The sequence below is a fragment of the Anomaloglossus baeobatrachus genome, chromosome 1 (genome assembly GCF_048569485.1).
Source record: "Anomaloglossus baeobatrachus isolate aAnoBae1 chromosome 1, aAnoBae1.hap1, whole genome shotgun sequence".
In the NCBI taxonomy this organism is placed as follows: Eukaryota; Metazoa; Chordata; class Amphibia; order Anura; family Aromobatidae; genus Anomaloglossus; species Anomaloglossus baeobatrachus.
The window spans coordinates 40,737,112-40,764,023 of NC_134353.1; the positions used below are offsets into that span (position 1 = coordinate 40,737,112).

Sequence of the window (26,912 nt, forward strand, 5' to 3'; positions counted from 1 at the left end):
ACCCGAGCATGGTAGTGCTCGCTCATCACTAGTTACCAGTACTGAGCACCCGAGCATGGTAGTGCCCGCTCATCACTAGTTACCAGTACTGAGCACCTGAGCATGGTAGTGCCCGCTCATCACTAGTTACAAGTACTGAGCACCCGAGCATGGTAGTGCCCGCTCATCACTAGTTACGAGTACTGAGCACCCGAGCATGGTAGTGCCCGCTCATCACTAGTTACGAGTACTGAGCACCCGAGCATGGTAGTGCTCACTCATCACTAGTTACCAGTACTGAGCACCTGAGCATGGTAGTGCTCACTCATCACTAGTTACCAGTACTGAGCACCCGAGCATGGTAGTGCCCTTTCATCACTAGTTACCAGTACTGAGCACCCGAGCATGGTAGTGCCCGCTCATCACTAGTTACCAGTACTGAGCACCCGAGCATGGTAGTGCCCGCTCATCACTAGTTACCAGTACTGAGCACCCGAGCATGGTAGTGCTCACTCATCACTAGTTACCAGTACTCAGCACCCGAGCATGGTAGTGCCCGCTCATCACTAGTTACGAGTACTGAGCACCTGAGCATGGTAGTGCCCGCTCATCACTAGTTACGAGTACTGAGCACCTGAGCATGGTAGTACCCACTCATCACTAGTTACAAGTACTGAGCACCAGAGCATGGTAGTGCCCGTTCACCACTAGTTACGAGTACTGAGCACCTGAGCATGGTAGTGCCCGCTCATCACTAGTTACGAGTACTGAGCACCAGAGCATGGTAGTGCTCACTCATCACTAGTTACAAGTACTGAGCGCCTGAGCATGGTAGTGCCCGCTCACCACTAGTTATGAGTACTGAGCACCTGAGCATGGTAGTGCCCTTTCATCACTAGTTACAAGTACTGAGCACCTGAGCATGGTAGTGCCCGCTCATCACTAGTTACGAGTACCGAGCACCTGAACATGGTAGTGCCCGCTCATCACTAGTTACGAGTACTGAGCACCTGAGCATGGTAGTGCCCTTTCATCACTAGTTACGAGTACTGAGCACCTGAGCATGGTAGTGCCCGCTCATCACTAGTTACGAGTACCGAGCACCTGAACATGGTAGTGCCCGCTCATCACTAGTTACGAGTACTGAGCACCTGAGCATGGTAGTGCCCGCTCATCACTAGTTACGAGTACTGAGCACCTGAGCATGGTAGTGCCCGCTCACCACTAGTTACGAGTACTGAGCACCTGAGCATGGTAGTGCCCGCTCATCACTAGTTACGAGTACAGAGCACCTGAGAATGCGGGCGTCCCAAATCTGCCCAATGGCAGATGTAGAGAAAAAGAAGGATCTGGATGCTGGAGTTAGAGCAGTGTGTAAATGGGTGGGCTGGGAAATTACTACGGCCCACATAGTCAAGGGTACTTTATGTGTGGCCCCCACCGCAGAGCACCACCATATATTAATTCAGGTATCTGCTCTAGTTTTGCTTCCACAATTTATACCAGTAGAAATGAATGGGCTTTTGACGAGTGATGTGAAGCGAGACCCCCGGCCTAGTAACGCGCCTGGTTACACCATAGGAGACTGAATACACAACAGTCCATACATTAGGAAATCAGATTCTCTTCCACCGAAACGCGTTGCGCATTTTAATAACCAGAAGGGCGGGCATCTATTGTGGCTGACAGATCGCCTCCTTGTAAAGCTGCTCTCTTCTCTCTACTGGACCCCCCAAGGCTCCAAAACTGAAGGTGCCTCGCCGCTAATTTTTCTGGTACTTCTCCAAGGAGGCACAAGATGATGAGGTGCATCAGAAAACACCTTAAGGCTCACATAACTGTCCAAAGCATTTTTTTTTGTCTGAAAAAGCTATTGGTTTGTGTTACGAAACCAGTGATCGGGCCAGGATGCTAAAAGGTAGCAAAACTACAAAAGGTTTGTGGTGTCATTGTGGTGACATTGTGTGGAGAGGGAAGAAAGCCGCTGTCAGACACTGATGCCACTGGCTTATTTCCCGGCTGGATGCGGTGCGATGCGGTTTTTTTTGCCAGAGCAAAAAACGCTGCAGGCAACGTTCCATCCGGCCGCGGCATCGGCTAAATCTGCCGCATGCGGCAAAAACCAGACCGAACGCAAGCCCATGCGGCACAATACGGCACTAATGTAAGTCTATGCAAAAAAACCCGCAACCGGCGGCAAAAAAAACGGTTGCGGTTTTTCTGCAGAACGCCGTATTGTGCCGCAGAGCAAAAACCGGATGTGTGAAAGTAGCCTAAGACGCCCCCTGGATGTAAACAAGGAGGTTCTTATTAATATAGATTTTGGACAATGAGATGTACATTTTCCTTTTGATTCCAAGTCCCCTTTCACACATCCGTTTTTTGCCATCAGTCATAATCCGTCGTTTTGTGAAAAAAACTGATCTAGCGCTGGATCTGTTTTTTCCCATTGACTTGTATTAGCGACGGATGGCCTCACGTTTCATCCATCGTGCGATGGATCCGTCGAAAAATGTTTGTCCAGCCGACGTCCATGGGAACGTTTTTTGTGTGCGACAAAAAAACGGACAACGATGGATCCGTTGTCATACGTCGTTTGTTATAATGGAAGCTTATGGGCGCTGGATCCATCACAATCCGTCAAATGACGGATTCCAGCACTCGATCCGTTTTATTGCAATGGAGCATGCTCAAATGTGTAATTTCCAATCTGGTCAGAAAAAAACTGTTTTACGACGGATCCGTTTTTTTTTTTTTACTGGATACATCGCATCAGTTTTACCACTATCTGCACTGGATCCAAAACGGATTGTGACTGATGACAAAAAACTGATGTGTGAAAGGGGCCTTAGGGAGAACGGATACAACGACCCTCACAATCATTTTGCTTTGAGAAATTGAACTTTTTCCTAATTAGAGCCATCAAAGAAAACACAGATAACGCTATACTCAATGCCAGTCAGCTGCCATAAAGCCAGCAAGAGCATATGACATAGAAAAAAAAAAGAGGGCATGGAAGAGAGCCAGAGGTCTTGAACCAGAGAATGCATGAAAATGTCTAAAAATACAGACTGACAGGATGACGGCGGTCTCCAGAATATAGGCATTTTATAGTCAGAGGTGCTCCTTAAATTGTTTTCCTATAACTAATCTTTGGCTGCCTAATGAAAAAGTTGTCAAACTCCTGAATCTGATTCGTTTCAATATCTCTGCTTGCTTTCGATGAAAGGAAACATTCTAGTATAGAACCAAAAACTGCAAACCTCATGGATCTACACAATTCAATTCCGCAGTTGACTTAGCTTAAGCTGCCTCCTCCTCATATGCTGGGTGTTGTAGCCCAACACAGGTTGTTTACCACGGAGACGCAGCGCCCTATAGGGAAACTAAAATTCTCAACGTCTCACAGTGAGGACCGCAGGGTATCCAACCGCCGGAACGTAATCTCACAACAGATGGCGGCTCGTTTCCTGATTCCACCACAAAACGATCGACTCCTGAACAGAAACCGATCACAAATTCATACGAAAACCCCCTCTAGAATCCAGTGCCCACCAAAAATTAACTAAATATGATAGGTGGAGCCGCGTCCAACGGTTTGTGACAGAATACTGACGTCAAACTGTCTTGAAACTAGTAGTTCCGCCATACGTCACAACATTTTTGAAGAGAGCGCGGAGCCCTGATGTTTAATCCCTTTATGGCCAATCATGGAGGTTTCCGCCCAGAAGCGTTGTCCGCCATGACACCATTTAATTGCGTGCCGAGAAACCACATCACTGGTCACATGATGTTTACGGAACTGTATACACGCGATTTTTTTTGTCAAATTCATATGAAATCCAACAACAAAATTTTTTATTTTATAAAATCAGACATCTGGATGCCATTTTGAAAGAATTGAGACCATGTGATGTCCCTAAAGCCAATCAGATGGATAATTTACTTATGACGCGCACTTTTAACCCTAGAACGCATACCTGGGGCCTTGCAGGCCTGCTAGGTTACTTGTTTTCTATGGTTGCGCGTTCTAGGGTGAAATGGCGCCTGAACGAGGCCTAAATGGAATAGGTCTATAACGTGAAGATGGAGGGCTGGCTGCTCGGACGTAGTGAAGCAAGCGATAACCAAAAAGCAATGGTGGACGCTCACAAGTAGCATCCTTGTTGCCCCTAGCAACCAGAAGTCAACAGTGCTCTGGTGGCCATGAATGGCGTCCTCTTGTTGCTATGGAATCCAAATAACAGGGATGTCACCCTATCGGGCGGGACTGTGCACGCTAATCAATGCTTCGTTAAGTTTACGGGCCTTGTTTTTGGTCATAAAGGGAGATTCGCGCGATGGCGGCTGACATTAGTCCACAAAAATGGCCGTAACTGGTCACCTCAACAGGGAGGAGAGCTTTAACCTGCCTAATAGGAGTTGTAGTCTTCCAACAGATAAAAAGCCTCCGTCCTAAAGGTCCTGACCTCCATAATTAATTACAGGCTATCTCCCCCGCACCCCAGACAATGCTGAGTACACAGCCACCATTACAGTTACCATGCAGGTCACGACCCCATCATTTCCAGGCTCCCTAGTTACGCAGCAATCCAGTCGGCAGCCATTAAGGCAGCCATATTGATTGTCACCCAATTTCTCCAAGAAACTGTTGCCACTGCTGACAAGGCAAGAGGCCCATTATTAGGCTGTGTGTCCACGGTAGAATGTACCTGCGGATTTTTCTGCATGAAAATCCGCGACTTTCACGGCAAATCCGCACCTTATTTTTGCCGCGGATTAACCGCGGATTTTTTTTTTTCCCCCCATTCTATACCCAAAATCCGCACCAAAATCCGCAACAATAATTGACATGCTGCAGATTTTTCCGGATCAAAATCCGCGGCAAATCCGCTGCGGAAAAATCCGCAGCATGGACACAGCATTTCCAAAATGCCATTGAAATCGCTTGGAAGTGCCGCTGCTGCAGATTTTCGGAAAATCCGCGGTAAATCCGCGGCAAAATCCGCGCAAAATCCGCAGTGTGGGCACATAGCCTTAGGGTGCCACTACAGATATAATAAGCTCCGAAATTCATTTACGCAAATTTCAGAAATAAGTAGCGTCCGCTAGACGACAGCAGCATGAAGGAATCCCCCGCTTGTGAACTCTTCCAATACACGTCAGTCGACATCTTCATCAAATACATCATTTCACAGAAGAAAAAAAAAAATCTTATGAAGACTGTGTGCACACGGTGCAGTTTTTCGGCACTTTTTTTCGGAAATGTGCAAGGATACCCTCATGCCAGCACAGTCTATGAGAATCGTGAAGTGCTGTGCATGCGTTCAGGATTTTTTCCTTGCAGAAAAAAAATCTGCAGCATGGCAATACTTTGTGGGGGTTTTTTTCCTGCATTTTCACCATTGAAAGCATAAAAAAAGCTTTAAAAAGAAGCATAAAAAAAGCGGCAAAATGCACGTTTTTCAGCAGCATTTTTCCTGCCAGAACATGCAGATTGCCTGCAACATGTGAACATACCCTTAATATGTTAGAAGTGCGGCGGCAACAGATACAAGGCTTTGTGCGCATTGAGCGTTTTTCGCGGCGTTTTTGTACGTTTTGTGCGTTTTTTTGGGCTCAAAACTGCATTACTTTGCTTTCCCAGCAAAGTCTATGACTTTTAATTTTTGCTGTCCGCACACAGCGTTTATTTTAGCTGCATTTTTTAGCTAAAAAAAAAAAAATGTAAATGTCAATTCTTTCCTGCGTTTTACTGCATTTTTCACCCATGCAATGCATTGGAATAACGGAACACAGTGATCAAAAAGGCAGCAAAACGCATGCGTTTTTACCACTGTGTTTTTGCGGCCAAAAACGTCATAGTGCGCACATTCTAACAAGTCACCCAGAAAACGTGCTGCCCAATGGGGAAAAGTGCTGAATAATTGTGCAGAGGGCCCATTTAGTGTCACCCATTTAGTTTAAAAAAAAAAAAAAAACTTGCAGTATAGACTAGGATTGGACGGTGACTTGGGCCACAACAGCACACAACCAAAATTCGCTCAATGCCGCTGTTATATGGCAGCACTATAAAAATTAATAGGGTCACTCTGCGGTATCTACACTGTCGCCCCTGTATAAGAGTATGTGCCCATGATCAGGGTTATGTGGCGTTCTGGACACAGCGTGTTTTCGCTGCGTCGTCCTGCGCAGGGGACTCAAGCGTCTCCGCATGGAAATTGACATGCTGCAGATAGGAAACCCGCACCGCAGGTCAGTTTGCGCAGCATTAAAAAGAAGCACAGTGGGACGGAGATTTCTCTAAATCCCATCTGTACTGTACAGCGCAGTGTTTTGGACAAGGCGTCCAGTGCACTACTAATACTAATAATCGGCATGGGCCCTTAGGCTCTGTTTTTTTACAAGTTGCTTTTTGTGGTAGTACAGGTGATGCAATGTGATCATTCACTTCCATAGTACCGCCATATAGTAGCGGCACAGAGTAGGCGACTGTTCCCGACTAGCCCCAGACTAAAAGCTGCCTGATGAACTACTAGACAGTTCCTAAACATCGGAAGGGGCGGAAAGGCGGATGGATAAGATTAAGAGATGAGGGGGGGGGAGGTCATGTGTGCTCAAGAAAAACCTAATATTATTAGACGGTAAGGGCCAAAACCACAACGCGGCAGAGGTATGAGGCCATTTTGGAAAATATTAAAAGGAAGGTATACTGGTATATATACAGTGGTGTACATAAACAGAAAGGTCCCAGTATATGGGCACTTTTCAGTCCAAAAATTCATCAAAATGCACAATTCCACCTGCTTTTGAGTAGGGAATCGGCCTCTTCACCTTCTGGGCCCATGGTTGAATGATATGTCCACCCCTGTGTGCATATGTGTGTGTGTGTGTACACACACACACACACACGGGCAGACATATCATTGGGACCCAAAAGGTAAGGGGCCCATTCCCAGCTCAAAAGCAGATGGAATTGACCATTATGATGAATTATAGGACCGAAAAGGACCCAACTACTGTTTCTACACAGGAGCCAGTGTGTGTGTGTGGGTATATATATATATATATATATATATATATATACACACACACATATATATATATATACACATACACACACATATACATTCATACATACAAACAGCAAAATAAGAAAAGAATAATAGCACACTCTGGGCGTAGCTGCAAATTAGCCATAATCAGCCTAGGATCCAGCGAGCCAGATGAAGCAGGGATGGGGTTAACAGAGCGCAGGCCTGGACCAGGGGGCAGATGGGGCTTCTGTTGTTGACATGCAGCTACAAGTGGAGCCTCCCAGCAGCACAGAGGACATGAGCACATAGGTGTGTATAGATGACAGACTGCAGTGCCATATTTGCAGCACAGGAAGTTGTTCTCAGTGCAGGACTCTGACCTCTCCCTGACACCCCCCTATTCCAGCTGGAAGCCCCCTATATCACTTCTGAACGCCCCCCCCCCCCAGATCTCTGCTGGAAGCCCCCCCCCATATCCCTTCTGAACGCCCCCCCCCCCCCCGATCTCTGGAAGCCCCCCATATCCCTTCTGAACGCCCCCCCCCTGATCCCTGCTGGAAGCCCCCCCAGATCCCTTCTGAACGCCCCCCCCCTGATCCCTGCTGGAAGCCCCCCCAGATCCCTTCTGAACGCCCCCCCCCCTGATCCCTGCTGGAAGCCCCCCCAGATCCCTTCTGAACGCTCCCCCCTAGATCCCTGCTGGAAGCCCCCTAGATCCCTTTTGAACGCTCCCCCCCCTAGATCCCTGCTGGAAGTCCCCCAGATCTCTACTTGGACAACCCCCCCCCCAGATCCCTGCTGGACGCCCCCCCCCCCCAGATCCCTTCTGAACGCTCCCCCCCCTAGATCCCTGCTGGAAGTCCCCCAGATCTCTACTTGGACAACCCCCCCCCAGATCCCTGCTGGACGCCCCCACAATCTGCTGCATGACCCGAGCCCTGCTCATCAGGGGGATGGACAGACCTGATTGCTCCTTACCCGCAGCCCCCGGTGCAGGGATCCAGAGATCTGGCGATCTGCTGCAGGCAATCCGATGCAAACGATCCAATATCGGAGGAAGATGAGATCTCGCGAACTAGGCCAATAGAAGGGATCCAGTGATCTAGTGCAGGGATCCAGGCACGGCTTGTTTCTCTCCCTCCAGGGTGGTGCTTGGTGTGCGCGATCCAAAAGTTACAATCCAGCGAGGGGAGGGTGGGAGGCAGCTGCAACAACAGCCGAATCCTGGCAGCACAAGGCGCTAATGCAGCCTCATGGTGGCCCTGTGCCCCCCTAGGGCCCGTGGGGTAGGGTGGGAAGGGGGTATGCAGGAGGGTGTGCGCGCTACAGCCCTGTGTGATCCGCCATGATGCCTGTGCACAGAGAGAGGGAGGCAGCAAACCGTGCACAGAGCAGATTCCCGGGAGCAGCGCCTGTCAATCACAGCCTCCGGCCACGCCTTCTCCAAAACCTGTCAATCACGCCCCCTCCGCTGGCGACCACGCCCATCCATATAGATACCTCTTTGTAACCACGCCCACTCACTGGCTGCCAATCACTTCTCCATCACGCCCCTCTTGTATAACAGCGCTGCGTTCCCTCACTAGTGACCACGCCCCTCCCCTGACTGCCCCGCCTCTGACCACGCCCCGTCCTGCACGCCCACACATTAGAGGCCGCGTCCTGTCACAATCGGCGCATTGTCTGCCGCTCCCGGCTCCAGGCTGCACCCGGCTGTGCCCCGGCCTCCGCGCCGGCTCCAGGCGCCCCCTGCAGGCCCGGTCACAAGACTGTGAGTCCCGATGGGCGCCTCGCCTTCCCAGGGCCCGCACTGTTATCTCTCAGTTGATGGAGCCGTGTAAACCTCGATTTTTGCCATTTCTGTTAATTTCCCCCATTTCCGCTGGAAAATACGCACCGCGGAGCCAGACCACTGCTTTCTGTTACATCTTTACTTACACAAGTGTGAACTGGGCCCAGAGGCTCCAGCGCCGCCTAAAGCCGCAGTCTGCTGGCTCCATCATAGGACAATGACAGAACAGCAGATTATAGGGGCGCTCTGACCCAAACTGCGGCTCCGCAGGACCGACCCCGATCCGGGGCCCAAAGAGGAAAATACTACATAGGAGAGGAGCAGTACTGTACTGTGACTGTAGGGGGCAGTGCCCCTAGCTCTAACCCTCCCCCGCTCATCATCGCTAAGCCCTCCTGCAGTACCGCCGACTGTACCCCTCCCCTGCTCATCACCACCAGACCCTCCTGCAGTGCCGCCCTCTCTGACCCTCCCCCGCTCATCACCACCAGACCCTCCTGCAGTGCCCCTAGCTCTAACCCTCCCCCGCTCATCATCGCTAAGCCCTCCTGCAGTACCGCCGACTGTACCCCTCCCCTGCACATCCCCACCAGGGCCTCCTGCAGTGCCGCCCTCTCTGACCCTCCCCCGCTCATCACCACCAGACCCTCCTGCAGTGCCCCTAGCTCTAACCCTCCCCCGCTCATCACCACCAGACCCTCCTGCAGTGCCCCTAGCTCTAACCCTCCCCCGCTCATCCCCACCAGACCCTCCTGCAGTGCCCCTAGCTCTAACCCTCCCCCGCTCATCACCACCAGACCCTCCTGCAGTGCCCCTAGCTCTAACCCTCCCCCGCTCATCACCACCAGACCCTCCTGCAGTGCCCCTAGCTCTAACCCTCCCCCGCTCATCCCCACCAGACCCTCCTGCAGTGCCCCTAGCTCTAACCCTCCCCCGCTCATCCCCACCAGACCCTCCTGCAGTGCCCCTAGCTCTAACCCTCCCCCGCTCATCACCACCAGACCGTCCTGCAGTGCCGCTAGCTCTAACCCTCCCCCACTCATCATCGCTAAGCCCTCCTGCAGTACCGCCGACTGTACCCCTCCCCCGCTCATCACCACCAGACCCTCCTGCAGTGCCCCTAGCTCTAACCCTCCCCCGCTCATCACCACCAGACCCTCCTGCAGTGCCCCTAGCTCTAACCCTCCCCCGCTCATCCCCACCAGACCCTCCTGCAGTGCCCCTAGCTCTAACCCTCCCCCGCTCATCCCCACCAGACCCTCCTGCAGTGCCCCTAGCTCTAACCCTCCCCCGCTCATCCCCACCAGACCCTCCTGCAGTGCCCCTAGCTCTAACCCTCCCCCGCTCATCCCCACCAGACCCTCCTGCAGTGCCCCTAGCTCTAACCCTCCCCGGCTCAGACCCTCCTGCAGTGCCCCTAGCTCTAACCCTCCCCCGCTCATCACCACCAGACCCTCCTGCAGTACCCCCGACTGTACCCCTCCCCGGCTCAGACCCTCCTGCAGTGCCCCTAGCTCTAACCCTCCCCCGCTCATCACCACCAGACCCTCCTGCAGTGCCCCTAGCTCTAATCCTCCCCGCTCATCACAACCAGACCCTCCTGCAGTGCCCCTAGCTCTAACCCTCCCCCGCTCATCCCCACCAGACCCTCCTGTAGTGCCCCTAGCTCTAACCCTCCCCCGCTCATCCCCACCAGACCCTCCTGCAGTGCCCCTAGCTCTAACCCTCCCCCACTCATCCCCACCAGACCCTCCTGCAGTGCCCCTAGCTCTAACCCTCCCCCGCTCATCACAACCAGACCCTCCTGCAGTGCCGCTAGCTCTAACCCTCCCCCGCTCATCACCACCAGACCCCCCTGCAGTGCCCCTAGCTCTAACCCTCCCCGGCTCAGACCCTCCTGCAGTGCCCCTAGCTCTAACCCTCCCCCGCTCATCCCCACCAGACCCTCCTGCAGTGCCCCTAGCTCTAACCCTCCCCCGCTCATCACCACCAGACCCTCCTGCAGTGCCCCTAGCTCTAACCCTCCCCCGCTCATCCCCACCAGACCCTTCTGCAGTGCCCCTAGCTCTAACCCTCCCCCGCTCATCCCCACTAGACCCTCCTGCAGTGCCCCTAGCTCTAACCCTCCCCCGCTCATCCCCACCAGACCCTCCTGCAGTGCCCCTAGCTCTAACCCTCCCCCGCTCATCACCACCAGACCCTCCTGCAGTGCCCCTAGCTCTAACCCTCCCCGGCTCAGACCCTCCTGCAGTGCCCCTAGCTCTAACCCTCCCCCGCTCATCCCCACCAGACCCTCCTGCAGTGCCGCTAGCTCTAACCCTCCCCCGCTCATCACCACCAGACCCTCCTGCAGTTCCCCTAGCTCTAACCCTCCCCGGCTCAGACCCTCCTGCAGTGCCCCTAGCTCTAACCCTCCCCCGCTCATCCCCACCAGACCCTCCTGCAGTGCCCCTAGCTCTAACCCTCCCCCGCTCATCCCCACCAGACCCTCCTGCAGTGCCCCTAGCTCTAACCCTCCCCCGCTCATCCCCACCAGACCCTCCTGCAGTGCCCCTAGGTCTAACCCTCCCCCGCTCATCACCACCAGACCCTCCTGCAGTGCCCCTAGCTCTAACCCTCCCCCGCTCATCACCACCAGACCCTCCTGCAGTGCCCCTAGCTCTAACCCTCCCCCGCTCATCCCCACCAGACCCTCCTGCAGTGCCCCTAGCTCTAACCCTCCCCCGCTCATCCCCACCAGACCCTCCTGCAGTGCCCCTAGCTCTAACCCTCCCCCGCTCATCCCCACCAGACCCTCCTGCAGTGCCCCTAGCTCTAACCCTCCCCCGCTCATCCCCACCAGACCCTCCTGCAGTGCCCCTAGCTCTAACCCTCCCCCGCTCATCCCCACCAGACCCTCCTGCAGTGCCCCTAGCTCTAACCCTCCCCCGCTCATCCCCACCAGACCCTCCTGCAGTGCCCCTAGCTCTAACCCTCCCCCGCTCATCACCACCAGACCCTCCTGCAGTGCCCCTAGCTCTAACCCTCCCCCGCTCATCACCACCAGACCCTCCTGCAGTGCCCCTAGCTCTACCCCTCCCCCGCTCATCCCCACCAGACCCTCCTGCAGTGCCCCTAGCTCTAACCCTCCCCCACTCATCCCCACCAGACCCACCTGCAGTGCCCCTAGCTCTAACCCTCCCCCGCTCATCACCACCAGACCCTCCTGCAGTGCCCCTAGCTCTAACCCTCCCCCGCTCATCACCACCAGACCCTCCTGCAGTGCCCCTAGCTCTAACCCTCCCCCGCTCATCCCCACCAGACCCTCCTGCAGTGCCCCTAGCTCTAACCCTCCCCCGCTCCTCACCACCAGACCCTCCTGCAGTGCCCCTAGCTCTAACCCTCCCCCGCTCATCACCACCAGACCCTCCTGCAGTGCCGCTAGCTCTAACCCTACCCCGCTCATCACCACCAGACCCTCCTGCAGTGCCCCTAGCTCTAACCCTCCCCCGCTCATCCCCACCAGACCCTCCTGCAGTGCCCCTAGCTCTAACCCTCCCCCGCTCATCCCCACCAGACCCTCCTGCAGTGCCCCTAGCTCTAACCCTCCCCCGCTCATCCCCACCAGGCCCTCCTGCAGTGCCCCTAGCTCTAACCCTCCCCCGCTCATCCCCACCAGACCCTCCTGCAGTGCCCCTAGCTCTAACCCTCCCCCGCTCATCATCACCAGACCCTCCTGCAGTGCCCCTAGCTCTAACCCTCCCCCGCTCATCACCACCAGACCCTCCTGCAGTGCCCCTAGCTCTAACCCTCCCCCGCTCATCATCACCAGACCCTCCTGCAGTGCCCCTAGCTCTAACCCTCCCCCGCTCATCATCACCAGACCCTCCTGCAGTGCCGCTAGCTCTAACCCTCCCCCGCTCATCACCACCAGACCCTCCTGCAGTGCCCCTAGCTCTAACCCTCCCCCGCTCATCACCACCAGACCCTCCTGCAGTGCCCCTAGCTCTAACCCTCCCCCGCTCATCACCACCAGACCCTCCTGCAGTGCCCCTAGCTCTAACCCTCCCCCGCTCATCACCACCAGACCCTCCTGCAGTGCCCCTAGCTCTAACCCTCCCCCGCTCATCACCACCAGACCCTCCTGCAGTGTCCCTAGCTCTAACCCTCCCCCGCTCATCACCACCAGACCCTCCTGCAGTGCCCCTAGCTCTAACCCTCCCCCGCTCATCATCACCAGACCCTCCTGCAGTGTCGCTAGCTCTAACCCTCCCCCACTCATCACCACCAGACCCTCCTGCAGTGTCGCTAGCTCTAACCCTCCCCCGCTCATCACCACCAGACCCTCCTGCAGTGCCCCTAGCTCTAACCCTCCCCCGCTCATCACCACCAGACCCTCCTGCAGTGCCGCTAGCTCTAACCCTACCCCGCTCATCACCACCAGACCCTCCTGCAGTGCCCCTAGCTCTAACCCTCCCCCGCTCATCACCACCAGACCCTCCTGCAGTGCCCCTAGCTCTAACCCTCCCTCGCTCATTCCCACCAGACCCTCCTGCAGTGCCCCTAGCTTTAACCCTCCCCAGCTCATCACCACCAGACCCTCCTGCAGTGCCCCTAGCTCTAACCCTCCCCCGCTCATCATCACCAGACCCTCCTGCAGTGCCGCTAGCTCTAACCCTCCCCCGCTCATCACCACCAGACTCTCCTGCAGTGCCCCTAGCTCTAACCCTCCCCCGCTCATCACCACCAGACCCTCCTGCAGTGCCCCTAGCTCTAACCCTCCCCCGCTCATCCCCACCAGACCCTCCTGCAGTGCCGCTAGCTCTAACCCTCCCCCGCTCATCACCACCAGACCCTCCTGCAGTGCCGCTAGCTCTAACCCTACCCCGCTCATCACCACCAGACCCTCCTGCAGTGCCCCTAGCTCTAACCCTCCCCCGCTCATCCCCACCAGACCCTCCTGCAGTGCCCCTAGCTCTAACCCTCCCCCGCTCATCCCCACCAGACCCTCCTGCAGTGCCCCTAGCTCTAACCCTCCCCCGCTCATCACCACCAGACCCTCCTGCAGTGCCCCTAGCTCTAACCCTCCCCCGCTCATCCCCACCAGACCCTCCTGCAGTGCCCCTAGCTCTAACCCTCCCCCGCTCATCCCCACCAGACCCTCCTGCAGTGCCCCTAGCTCTAACCCTCCCCCGCTCATCCCCACCAGACCCTCCTGCAGTGTCCCTAGCTCTAACCCTCCCCCGCTCATCCCCACCAGACCCTCCTGCAGTGCCCCTAGCTCTAACCCTCCCCCGCTCATCCCCAGCAGACCCTCCTGCAGTGCCCCTAGCTCTAACCCTCCCCCGCTCATCACCACCAGACCCTCCTGCAGTGCCGCTAGCTCTAACCCTCCCCCGCTCATCATCACCAGACCCTCCTGCAGTGCCGCTAGCTCTAACCCTCCCCCACTCATCACCACCAGACCCTCCTGCAGTGCCGCTAGCTCTAACCCTCCCCCACTCATCATCGCTAAGCCCTCCTGCAGTACCGCCGACTGTACCCACCCCCTGCTCATCACCACCAGACCCTCCTGCAGTGCTGCCCTCTCTGACCCTCCCCCGCTCATCACCACCAGACCCTCCTGCAGTGCTGCCCATTCTGACCCTCCCCCACTCATCACCACCAGACCCTCCTGCAGTGCTGCCCTCTCTGACCCTCCCCCGCTCATCACCACCAGACCCTCCTGCAGTGCTGCCCACTCTGACCCTCCCCCGCTCATCACCACCAGACCATCCTGCAGTGTTGCCCACTCTGACCCCCGCTCATCACCAGCAGACCCTCCTGCAGTGCTGCCCATTCTGACCCTCCCCCGCTCATCACCATCAGGCCCTCCTGCAGTGCTGCCCATTCTGACCCTCCCCCGCTCATCACCACCAGACCCTCCTGTAGTGCTGCCCATTCTGACCCTCCCCCGCTCATCACCACCAGACCCTCCTGTAGTGCTGCCCATTCTGACCCTCCCCCGCTCATCACCACCAGACCCTCCTGTAGTGCTGCCCATTCTGACCCTCCCCCGCTCATCACCACCAGACCCTCCTGCAGTGCTGCCCACTCTGACCCTCCCCTGCTCATCACCACTAGACTCTCCTGCAGTGCTGCCCACTCTGACCCTCCCCCGCTCATCACCACCAGACCCTCCTGCAGTGCTGTCCACTCTGACCCTCCCCCGCTCATCACCACCAGACCCTCCTGCAGTGCTGCCCACTCTGACCCTCCCCCGCTCATCACCACCAGGCCCTCCTGCAGTGCTGCCCTCTCTGACCCTCCCCCGCTCATCACCACCAGACCCTCCTGTAGTGCTGCCCATTCTGACCCTCCCCTGCTCATCACCACCAGACCCTCCTGTAGTGCTGCCCATTCTGACCCTCCCCTGCTCATCACCACCAGACCCTCCTGCAGTGCTGCCCACTCTGACCCTCCCCCGCTCATCACCACCAGACCCTCCTGTAGTGCTGCCCACTCTGACCCTCCCCCGCTCATCACCACCAGACCCTCCTGTAGTGCTGCCCATTCTGACCCTCCTCCGCTCATCACCACCAGGCCCTCCTGCAGTGCTGCCCACTCTGACCCTCCCCCGCTCATCACCACCAGACCCTCCTGTAGTGCTGCCCATTCTGACCCTCCTCCGCTCATCACCACCAGGCCCTCCTGCAGTGCTGCCCACTCTGATCCTCCCCCGCTTACCAGGTCCTCGTGCAGTGCCACTTGCTCTAACTCTCCCCTGCTCATCACTGTTATACCCTCCTGCAGTTCTGCCCGCTCTGGACCTCCCCTACTCATGACCACCAGGTCCTCCGGCAGTAGTCGCCACTCTGATCCTCCCCTGCCCAACACAACCAGGCCCTCATGGAGTACTGCTTGCTCTGATCCTCCCCTGTTCATTACTAACAGGCCCTGCAACAGTGCCACCTGCTTTGACCCTCCCGTGCTCATCACCACCAAGCTCTCATTCAATACTGACTACTTATTACATCCCCACCGGAGTCCATTCCAGCGAATTCTACTTCAATCACCAAGCGACGCCGTGTTCCTGCTGTGGATAGTGCTGGTGATGGGAGAGGAGCCAATGCCAGTGGCGCTGGTGGGCGCAGGCTCCGCTCATCCACTGGGCTAGGTTTCCTTGGGATCTGCAGTATCACTGGCTGACTGTAGGTGGCGTGTGACTTCCAGCTGAAGTTACCATCATTCAGCTACAACCAATGGGAAGACACCACACCCTTCTTATTCCCCCTCCTGTCTGCTGACCACTGCCAGAGATAGTTCTGTATTCCTGGTTCCTGTCCCGCCCTGTTGTGTTTAGTGATTCAGTGACTTTTGCGTGTTTTCTGACTACCCTCCTGCCTGCCGTTTTTGTACCTCGCTGCCCGATCCGGATCTGACCTGCTTTGTTTTCTGATTACGTCCTAGTCTGCGTGATTCTGTCCCTGCTTTGCATTTCCCGGTTTGACCCTGCCTGATGACTACTCTCTCGGACTGCAGCCTTCCACAGGTAGTGATCACCAGGGCCCTGTGTAATTCCAAATCCCTGTATAGGGGTTAAAGGGTTTCAGGGTTCTGGGGGTCCTGCTTTGTGAGTGGCTTCCCTCTATCCTGTCCATTACAGCCCGTCTGAGTCTGTGGATCCAGGCAGGTGTTACACTACTCTGGCCCTCCCCCGCTCATCACCACCAGACCCTCCTGCAGTGCTGCCTGCTCTGACCCTCCCACGTTCATCACTGCCAGGCTCTCCTCCAGTACCGCCCACTCTGATCCTACCCCGTTAATCACCACCAGGCCCTCCTGCTGTGCCACTCGTTTTGACCCTCCCCTGTTTATCACCACCAGGCCTTCATGCAGTGCTACATGTTGCTCTGACCCTCCCCTGCTCATCAGCACCACCTGCAGTGATGCCGGTTCTGACCCTCTGCTACTCCTCACCGCCAGTCCTTCCTGTATGGCTGCCCGCTCTGACCCTGCATTGCTCATCACAGCCAGGCCCTCCTGCAGTGCTGCCTCCTCTGACCCTCCGCTGCTCACTCATCACCATCAGGCCCTCCTGCAGTACTTCTTGCTCTGACCCTCTGCTGCTCACTCATCACCATCAGGCCCTTCTGCAGTACTTCTTGCTCTGACCCTCTGCTGCTCATTGCCGTCGAGCCCTCTTGCAGTGCCACTCACTTTGATCCTTTCCCTCCTCATCACCACCAGGCCCTCCTGCAGTGCTGCCTGCTCTGACCCTCCCCAGATCATCACACCAAGCCCTCCGGCAGGGCTGTCCGTTCTGACTCTTCCCTGCTCATAACAACCAGGCCCTCCTATAGAGCTGCCTGCTCTGATCCTCTCCCACTCATCGCCACTAGGCTCTTCTTCAGTGCTGCCCACGAGGACGCTCCCCTACTTATCACCGCCAGGCCCTACTGCAGTGCTGCATGCTCTGCCTCACCCCTGCTCATCACCACTAGTTCCTCCTATAGGGCTGCATGCTCTGCCTCTCCCCTGCTCATCACCACCAGGCCCTCCTGCAGTGCTGCATGCTCTGTCCCTCCCCTGCTCATCACCACCAGGCCCTGCTGCAGTGCTGCATGCTCTGCCTCTCCCCTGCTCATCACCACCAGGCCCTCCTGCAGTGCTGCATGCTCTGCCTCTCCCCTGCTCATCACCACCAGGCCCTCCTGCAGTGCTGCATGCTCTGTCCCTCCCCTGCTCATCACCACCAGGCCCTGCTGCAGTGCTGCATGCTCTGCCTCTCCCCTGCTCATCACCACCAGGCCCTCCTGCAGTGCTGCATGCTCTGCCTCTCCCCTGCTCATCACCACCAGGCCCTCCTGCAGTGCTGCATGCTCTGCCTCTCCTCTGCTCATCACCACCAGACCCTCCTGCAGTGCTGCATGCTCTGCCCCTCCCCTGCTCATCACCACCAGGCCCTCCTGCAGTGCTGCATGCTCTGCCTCTCCCCTGCTCATCACCACCAGGCCCTCATTCAGTGCAGCTCATTCTGACCCTTCCCTGCTCATCACCACTAGGCCACCCTACAGGGCTGTCCGCTCTGACCCTCCCTCACTCACCTGTTGATGGGGAAGTAGGCATTTAATAGTTGACTATAGGGCCTTGACTCTCCTCGTTATACCCTTGCTGATGACCTCATCATGCTCCTGCATGCTGGGCCGCAAAAGTATGTGCATTGCTCTGCCCCTGGCGTTACCACATCGCTAATTTGCATTCCAGGCTCCTGAAGCACATGACATGCAAATTAGCCATGTGGTAGTATGGCTGGGACTGGGTTCGGTAAACAAGGATGCCCAGCCCAGGGCTTAATAAAGCGAAGTACTTCCGCCACCGTGCCCGGTACTCCATCTTCACTGGGCCCCAATCACCAGTAAGGGCAGTAGTGCCCTGATGGCGGCCCTGACCTTGGTCACACTTGCCAATTTTTGACCACCAACACCTTGGAGGACCATCCTTTTGCTACAAGCAAAGACTGTAACTAGCTCTTAGGCTCTGCCTGCACGCTTCTCCGAAATCTCCCCCTGCGGGATAATTGGCCCTGCTTGTCTTCCTCATTGAAAAAACTATCACAAGAGCCTACGGTGGCAACAGGTAGATTCAGCGAGCACTGGGAGATTTGTAGCCCTTCCGCGGGGTCCTCCCTTTTTCCGGGGTAGTGCCTGATGCCAAGCATAGCCTGGGTATTTTTTTTTGGCTGTGGCCTTGGGTTTGAAACTGAGCGTCTCTCTCTTAATCAAGATGTATTGCATCAAGGGAGATGTAGCTTTGCAAAGCTGCAGCCGCCATGGGCATCTCCGACTATAGCGCATGCGGCACATAGCTTGGGTAGCCGTGAAGAGGAAGCGTTCTTTCCTGCCTATTACTACTCATACTGTATACTATGTCTTCTATCACCCGCACGGGAAGTCACTGAGCCGGAGAGCTTAACATCTATTTACATGACCTGGAGAAGGAAAACTCATCCCTGAAAGAAACTGAGCCGCACTCATCACCTCGTAACAATGGAGTCAATTCATGGGCGATGGAATAGAAACCAGACGTGTAACATCAGGGAGGCGCGAGGTACACACTGCACCCGTGGTGAATTCAGGACAATTGGAGCACATCCCCAATATGTCAAGTAGAAGGAATAATAAATACAGGCTCAGTTGTGTAATGCTCGTGGGTGCGAGCGGGGACTGGACCCACTGGGCCACAGCACACAGAATATCTGATGGTTCATGCCAGATTTTCTCCCGAGCCTCTAATGGTGAGGATGGATTGCACTGCACGTAGAAACCAGGTGCTACTCAAGTAGACTCGGTCCTGTGATAGCTGACCCCAGGGGCATGGACACTGACAGTCTCTGATGTGGCAGGTGCAGCCACGACGGCTGATGTGGCAGGCATGGCTGGTACGATGCAGCAGTGTCCGGTACAGCAGGTTTGGCCAATATGGTACGATGCAGCAGTGGCCTATAAAAAAAAGGCTTGGACGATGTGGTACGATGCCGCAGCAGCTGGGACATGAGACTTGGCCAATGTGTGATGATGCAGGTTCGGCCGTTATGGAACGATGTAGCACCAGTAGCTGGAACTACTTGGCCGATGTGGTACAATGCAGCAGCGGCTGGTACAGCAGACTTGGCCAATGTGTTATGATGCAGCAGTGGCCAGGATAGCAGGTTCGGCCATTATGGAACGATGTAGCATCAGCAGCTGGGACTACGAAACAGACAAGTGTAAGCAGCACAACAACATAGCAGCACATAGGTAACAGACCTATAGAACTAGCAAAATGTCTCTAGGAATAGACCACAATGCCCAGGCACCTTCCATAAGGGGATGGTGCCTTAAATACCTGCTGCTTCTTACCCATAGGCTGAGACACACTTCCAGGTTAGTGTGTGCAGGCCTCAGGAATGTTCCCAGAAAGCCAGTGCGGCGTGTGCAGGCCCCCGGAGCCGACAAGAGGGACTGAGGATAGCTCAACGACCACTGAGCGGCCAGGAGGGTGAGTGTGCTGGTGTCCCCATCGGGTGAGGGGGCTGGACAGTGCAAGGACTCCAATAAGGGCATTACTGTATCCTCCCCCTTACACCCACCCTTTTCCAGGAATCTCTTAAGGACAAAATGGGCATAAATTGTCTCCTTGGGTTCCCATGACCTCTCTTCAGGACCAAACCCCTTCCAGTCCACAAAGAAGAGGGCTTTACCTCTAACCTTTTTTACAGAAAAGATGGATGTTACCTCAAAGATGTCTTCTTCACTGTTCGAGGGAGGCAAAGTACCTGGATCCCTGATGTAGCAGCTCAGGACGACAGGTTTAAGGAGAGACACATGGAACGAGTTGACAATACGCAAGGAGGTCAGGGACCTTTAGCTTGTAGGAGACATCATTCATCAGCTGGAGCACCTCGAAGAGACTGATAATCCGTGAAACTAACTTGTAGGATGGCAACTTCAGGTGGACGTATCTAGAAGAGAGCAATACCTTGTCTCCAGGTTGGAACAAGGACGGTCTAGGCATCTCTTTATCTGCATGCCTTTTCATACGGATGGAAGACTGATCCAGGAAGGACTTTGTCTCCGTCCAGATTTTGGAAACATTTTTGATGAGAACACCGGCCGGTTGCCAGAGGTGATCGCCATAGGGAACTGGATTTTCGGCTGCTGTCCATACACTATGTAGAACAGAGATTCATTGTTTTCTTTTGTCTTGTGTGACTGGCCAGCTTAGATTATTGCTCCAACACACAGCTCCTATCTGCCTCAGCAATTAACGAGTTTCTGGGGGAACCTGAAACGCTCACCGGAGCATCATAGAGCGCTCAATAATATGTTGAGGCTCTTCTTCTTGATCGCCAACAGAAAGGACCTGGAAAGTGGATCTGCATTGACGTTTTTTTCAGCCGGACGGAAATGTAAAACAAAATCAAAGCGGTAAAGAACAGAGACCACCAGGCTTGGTGCGGATTCAGCCTCTGAGCCGACTGTAGGTAGGCAAAGTTTTTGTGGTCAGTGTAGATGATGACTGGATGCACCGCACCCTCTAGAAGGTATCGCCATTCCTCCAGAGCCATCTTGATCACGAGCAGTTCTTGGTTGCCAATCGAGTATTTGCGCTCAGAAGCTGAGAAGGCCTTGGAAAACAGATGCAGGTTACCATCTTACCGGCAGCAAACTGCTGCGTGAGGACCACACCGGTCCCAAAGGAGGAACTGCCTACTTTTTCTTGTGAGGAGGACTTTTGGATGAATCCCATTGCCAGGTTCCCATTGATGTATTCAGACATGGCCTGGATGTCCACCTGAGACAGAGGGTAGATACGGCCACAGAGAGGAGTGGAACCAGAAAGAAGGTCGATAGGACAGTTATACGGCCAAAGTGCTAGAAGAGTCTAAAGGGGGGCTTTACACGCAACAACATCGCTAACGAGATGTCGTTGGGGTCACGGAATTTGTGACACATATCCGGCCTCGTTAGCGACGTTGTTGCGTGCGAAACGTACGAACGACCGCTAACTATCAAAATTACTCACCTAATCGTTGATCGTTGACACGTTGTTCTAATCCCAAATATCGTTGCTGTTGCAGGATGCAGGTTGTTCGTCGTTCCTGAACAACACCGTACCTGTGTCCTCCGGCATCGAGGTGGGCGTCACTTTCTTTTGGCTGCTCTCCGCCCCTCCGCTTCTATTGGACGGCTGCCGTGTGACATCGCTGTGACGCCGCACAAACCGCCCCCTTAGAAAGGAGGCGGTTCGCCGGCCACAGCGACTTCGCGAGGCAGGTAAGTAGATGTGACGGGTCCTAGCGATGTTGTGCGCCACGGGCAGCGATTTGCCCGTGACGCACAACCGACGGGGGTGGGTGCTTACACCAGCGACATCGCTTGCGATGTCACTGCGTGTAAAGCAGCCTTTAGTCTCATTCTTTTCGAAGATCCCCTCGTAGACCCAGTAGGCGGATGGCAGACCCGGAAGATTTAAGGGCCTCACAGGCTGAACTGAGTGAAGACATTTTTGGTGACATGAATGACCCTACCTGAGTACCTCTCCAGATCTCCAGTCTAAAACCAGTTCATGTCTCTGAAACCTCGGAAGGCCCAATAACAGCGGATACGACATTCCTGGGACCACCTAGGAAACAATTCTCTCTGTGTGCAACATTCCCACCTGAAGATCAACTTGCTACGTGACAAACTGGATAGCAGCTGACAGAGGCTTTCCATCCACAGGCGACACTGCAATTGGACCTTGATGCTGATGGACTGGAATCCAATACCGATCCATAATGCCAACTCTGTGAATCGGGTGTTGCCACTAGTTACGGACACGGAGATATATAGGGATGGAGAAGACTGAAGCGGGCTTTACACGCTGCGATCTCGCTAGCGATGTCGCAAGCGATCGTACCCGCCCTCGTCAGTTGAGCGACACAGGCATATCGCTGCCCGTGTCGCACAACATCGCTTACCCCCGTCACATGCACATACCTGTCCTGCGACGTCGGTTTGGCCGGCGACCCGCCTCCTTCCTAAGGGGGCGGGTCGTGCGGCGTCACAGCGACGTCACATGGCAGGCGACCAATAGAAGCGGAGGGGCGGAGGTGAGTGGGGCGTAACATCCCGCCCACCTCCTTCCTTCCGCATTGCCGATGGAGGCAGGTAGGAGATGTTCGTCGCTCCTGCGGTGTCCCACACAGCGATGTGTGCTGCTGCAGGAACGAGGAACAATATCGCTAATGAGAAATAAACGATTTTTTGCTTTAGGACAACCTCTCCACGGCAAACGATTTTTGTGCGCTTTTGCAATTGTTTTAAATTGCACAGAACTGTTAGGCGGGCTTTGCACGTTGCGACATCGCAAGCCGATGCTGCGATGTCGCACGCTATAGTCCCCGCCCCCGTCGCAGCAGCGATATCTTGTGATTTCTGGCATAGCGAACATTATCGCTACGCCAGATTCACATGCACTCACCTGCCCTGCGACGTCGCTCTGGCCGGCGTCCCGCCTCCTTCCTAAGGGGGCGGGTCGTACAACGTCAGAGCGACGTCCCACGGCAGGCGGCCACTCAAAGTGGAGGGGCGGAGATGAGCAGGATGTAAACATCCCGCCCACCTCCTTCCTTCCGTATAGCCGCCGGCGGCAGGTAAGGTGATGTTCCTTGCTCCTGCGGCTTCACACACAGCGATGTGTGCTGCCGCAGGAACGAGGAACTACATCGGACCTGTCGCGGCAGCGTAATTTTGAAAAAGTCGGAGCATGCACCGATGATACGATAACGACGCTTTTGCGCTCGTTAATCGTATCATCTAGGATTTACACACTACAATGTCGAAAGTGACGCCGGATGTGCGTCACTTTCGATTTGACCCCACCGACATCGCACGTGCGATGTTGCAACGTGCAAAGCCGCCCTTACACGCTGCAATATCATTAATGACGCCGAATGTTCGTCAGAAACAACGTGACCCAACAACAAAAATCATTGGTATATGAGAGGTCGTTCATTTACCAAAAATCGTTGTCTCGTACGTAGCGAGGTTGTTCCTTGTTCCTGCGGCACCACACATCGCTATGTGTGACACCGCAGGAGCGACGAACATCTCCTTACCTGCCTCCACCAACAATGAGGAAGGAAGGAGGTGGGCGGCATGTTCCGGCCGCTCATCTCCTCCCCTCCTCTGCTATAGGATGGCCGTTTTGTGACATCGCTGTGATGCTGAACGCCCCTCCCCCTTGAAGGAGGGATTGTTTGGCGGTCACAGCGACGTCGCTGCACAGGTATGTGCGTGTGACGCTGCCGTAGCGATAATGTTCGCTACGGTAACGATCACCACATATCGCACCAATGACGGGGCGGGTGCTAACGCTCGCAACATCGCTAGCAATCGCTAGTGATGTCGCAGCGTGTAAAGCACCCTTTAGGCCGATATAGTACAATGCAACAGCAGCTGTGTTGTTCGAATTGGTACAATGCTGTAGTGGCCAGTACAGCAGGGTTGGTCGATATTTAACGATACAGGAGGGGGCCAGTACAACAGCGCGGAAGATATGGTATAATGCAGCAGCAGCCGGCACTACAAAACAGACAAGTGTAAATAACACAGCAGCAGCACATAGGTAAGGGACCGGCACAACTACAACACGTCTCTAGTATTAGACCGCATTGCCCAGGCACCTCACATTAGGGAAGGGTGCCTCAAACACTTGGTGCTTCTCAGCCATAGGCAGAAAGGCACATCCGGGTTAGGGCATGCTGGCCCTTTAAGAAAAAGTGCAAGTGTGTGCCCTGGAAGTCGGTGTCAAGGACCAGAGACAGCGCAGTCACTGCTGAGCGACCCGGAGGGTGATTGTGCCCATACCGGCGTCCCCGCACTGTCCTGCCCCTCTTCCCCAATGGGGAGGCCGGTATGGGCATTACAATAAGGGGATCTGGTGGAAGGGAGTGCTGATGATCCATAGGTTAGGGGTGCTTCCCTTGCCCCTCACGCTGGCAGCCCACTCTATGTTGCTAAATCACATTAGGAGTGGTAGATATTAAATTTTTGCACTTTGGATCCACCTTTGGATCCAGAGTGATCTGGAATCAGCCCATACTAAATAAGTCAGTAATGACTCTCAGCTTGAATCTTTCATTCTTCGAGGTCCCATGAGGGGGTTTTGTGTCAGCTTTTTTGGCAGCGCATATATTATAAGGGGCTCCGACTCTCAGCTATTCAGGGCTTCTCTTTAACTACGGTGCCCTTGGATTTGGAGGAAGTTTCTTCAGTAATTCAGCTTTTTTCTGTTTTGTAAACAGAATATTGACCTTAGTGAGTAGGACTGAACCATGTCTAGTAGGAGATAAGAAAGTGTCTTCTTAAAGGAGCAGAAGGATCAGCTGTGATTGTGCTGTCGTCTCCATCACTCCGTTTGGTAGGGTTGGTGGTCTCATGGGTCACTAGTTGATTGCTCAGGACACCCCTCCCAACTTTACATTGTGAAAACCAAATGCCACATTTTGGTGGGCTGTATAGTGGTTGTTTTTAGCCGAGCCCCCACATTTTCTAGGCATTTCGTGGCAGAAAGTGGGTGCACCGGATGATACGCACCTCCATTGTAATCGATGTGTCACCCGCCCACACTGGTGTCTTGTGATCGCTCCACTTGTTTCATCCCAGCGATCACACACCACAAAGGTAACATTATATTTACACAACAGCAGAGGTAACACAACATACCCAGGAGTCCGATAATTCTGTATTCCCATCAACACCAATGCGATGGAGCCGGCTTGGGTCTGTAAATAATAATGTCGCGGGCGGAGGGGCGCTGCGCTCGCTAATGCTCGGGTACGGCGCTGCTGCTGCTCGGTGGCTCGAGCGGTGGGCCGGATCCGGGGACTCGAGCGGCGCTCCTCACCCGTGAGTGAAAAGGGGGTGGTTGGTTTGGGGAGTTAGTCCTTGACGCCACCCACGGGTTGTGGTGAAGATGGGCACCACCGCTGCTGGTGACGGGGATCCCGGGAGCGATGGTAGGGAGCAGCTGGGATGTTGTTTTCCCCCTCCGTGGGTAGGGGTTGGTGGTCCCAGGGCCCGGTGGTGTGACGGGGAGGCAGGGTTGGTGAGGTGCAGGGTTGCAGGGACAGCGCGGCGCGGGGCCGGATGGCATGGGTGTCACACACAGCAAGAGATGCACAAAGTCTCCGGTAAACCAAACGGCTGGATGGACGGGTCCCGCAGCCGGCTGCAGTGTCTCTCCCCGGATAGGTGATGGCGGCTGTCTTTCCCTGCACCATTGTGTACTGTCTTGACTACGATGGGTCCCCAACGGTAGTCCGCTCCCCGGTGTATGGATGCCGGAGGAGCCCGTTTGCCCGCAGGCGCTGGCCCTTGGGTCTCTAGCCTTTGGCGGTAGCTGTATACTCTCACAGTGCGGACGGTTGCCTTCTAACGGGTCTTTGGTTGTTAGGAAACCCCTGGGGTTCCTGTCACACTCGGATTTGACTGTTGACGGCTACTCCAAGCCTAGTCGGGGTACGATGGCCCTGCCTGTGTGTGCTGGCTTCACTTCGCTCCCCGGTCGGTACCGGCGGGCCACCGCTCGACCCCGGTCCTACGGTTCCGCATCAATCCACCACTCACCACCCTCTGCCAACCTTGTTGTCAGTGCCTGGGCTACAAACCCAGACACTCTCCACTTTACTCCTCTCACTTCAACCTCCAGGACAAATCTGTCACTTTTCCCGCCTCCAGGCCTGTGAACTCCTCGGTAGGTGGGGCCAACCGCTTGGCTCCGCCTCACCTGGTGTGGACATCAGACCCTGGAGGGAGGCAACAAGGGTTTTGTGTTTGGCTAATGTTGCTGTCTAGTGGGGGTGGGGGTGTGTGTGTGTGTTACCTGTGACGACCTGGCTAGTCCAGGACGCCACATTCCCCCTTGGTGAAATGCAGACCGTCCGCAGGCTGCCCGTCCATCACCGGTTTTATTTTTCAAAACTGTAAAATATAAATAACATGTAAACAGTAAACATATAAAACATAAGCATTCTTTTCAGATCACTTGAGCGTTACTTATTTTTAATAATGACGGACGGACGGATGTCTTCCGCTCTCCCACCCAAGCAACCTAGCCCTGATGCTGCCCCTAAGAAGTGGGCAGCACCCTTTGACCCCAGTCCAGGTTCAGGCTGCCCGAGCGGGAACGGGTACGGTTACTCGCACCCGACTGTCACTTCAGGGGACCCCACGTCCAAGGGGGACCCCTGACCCCCGGAGGATGGCCACCGGTTTTGGTGGTGGCCGGGCCCCAGCCTGCTCTGCTGCGGGCCCTTCCTCCAATCTGCCTCTCCGGAGGCGGCAACGGTTTCCATCCCACAACATTATTTACAGGCCCACAAGTTCGTGGGTGGCCTGCCAGTTCTCGGCCATGTTTATGAGCAGTTTCTCATATGGGTATGGGGGTGTTAACTAACAAGGACTACTCCAGTCCCAACGGGGACGGTTCTCTTCTCGGACGGTAATCAGGTGATTTTTCGGTTTGATTCATTGTCATTTACACAATCAACAGGTTGCTCCCCTAAATGTCGTTTTCCCTATACCTAAGCGGAGGCCTACCTAGGTTGGAGCGTGTGG

General features: G+C 55.0%; 1 protein-coding gene across 3 annotated transcripts in view; it reads right to left on the reverse strand.

Moving 5' to 3' along the window:
• Positions 1-8,423, reverse strand: part of PTPRA (protein tyrosine phosphatase receptor type A) — a 163,189-nt gene extending 154,766 nt beyond the window's left edge. For 2 of the 3 annotated variants that reach the window (XM_075346471.1, XM_075346487.1), the window contains exon 1: positions 7,995-8,423. The gene's annotated coding sequence lies outside the window, so the exon portion shown is untranslated. Of the gene's footprint in view, positions 1-7,979 lie in introns of all 3 variants that reach the window. The other variant, XM_075346479.1, reaches the window with a different exon arrangement.
• Between the last annotated feature and the right edge of the window lie 18,489 nt (positions 8,424-26,912).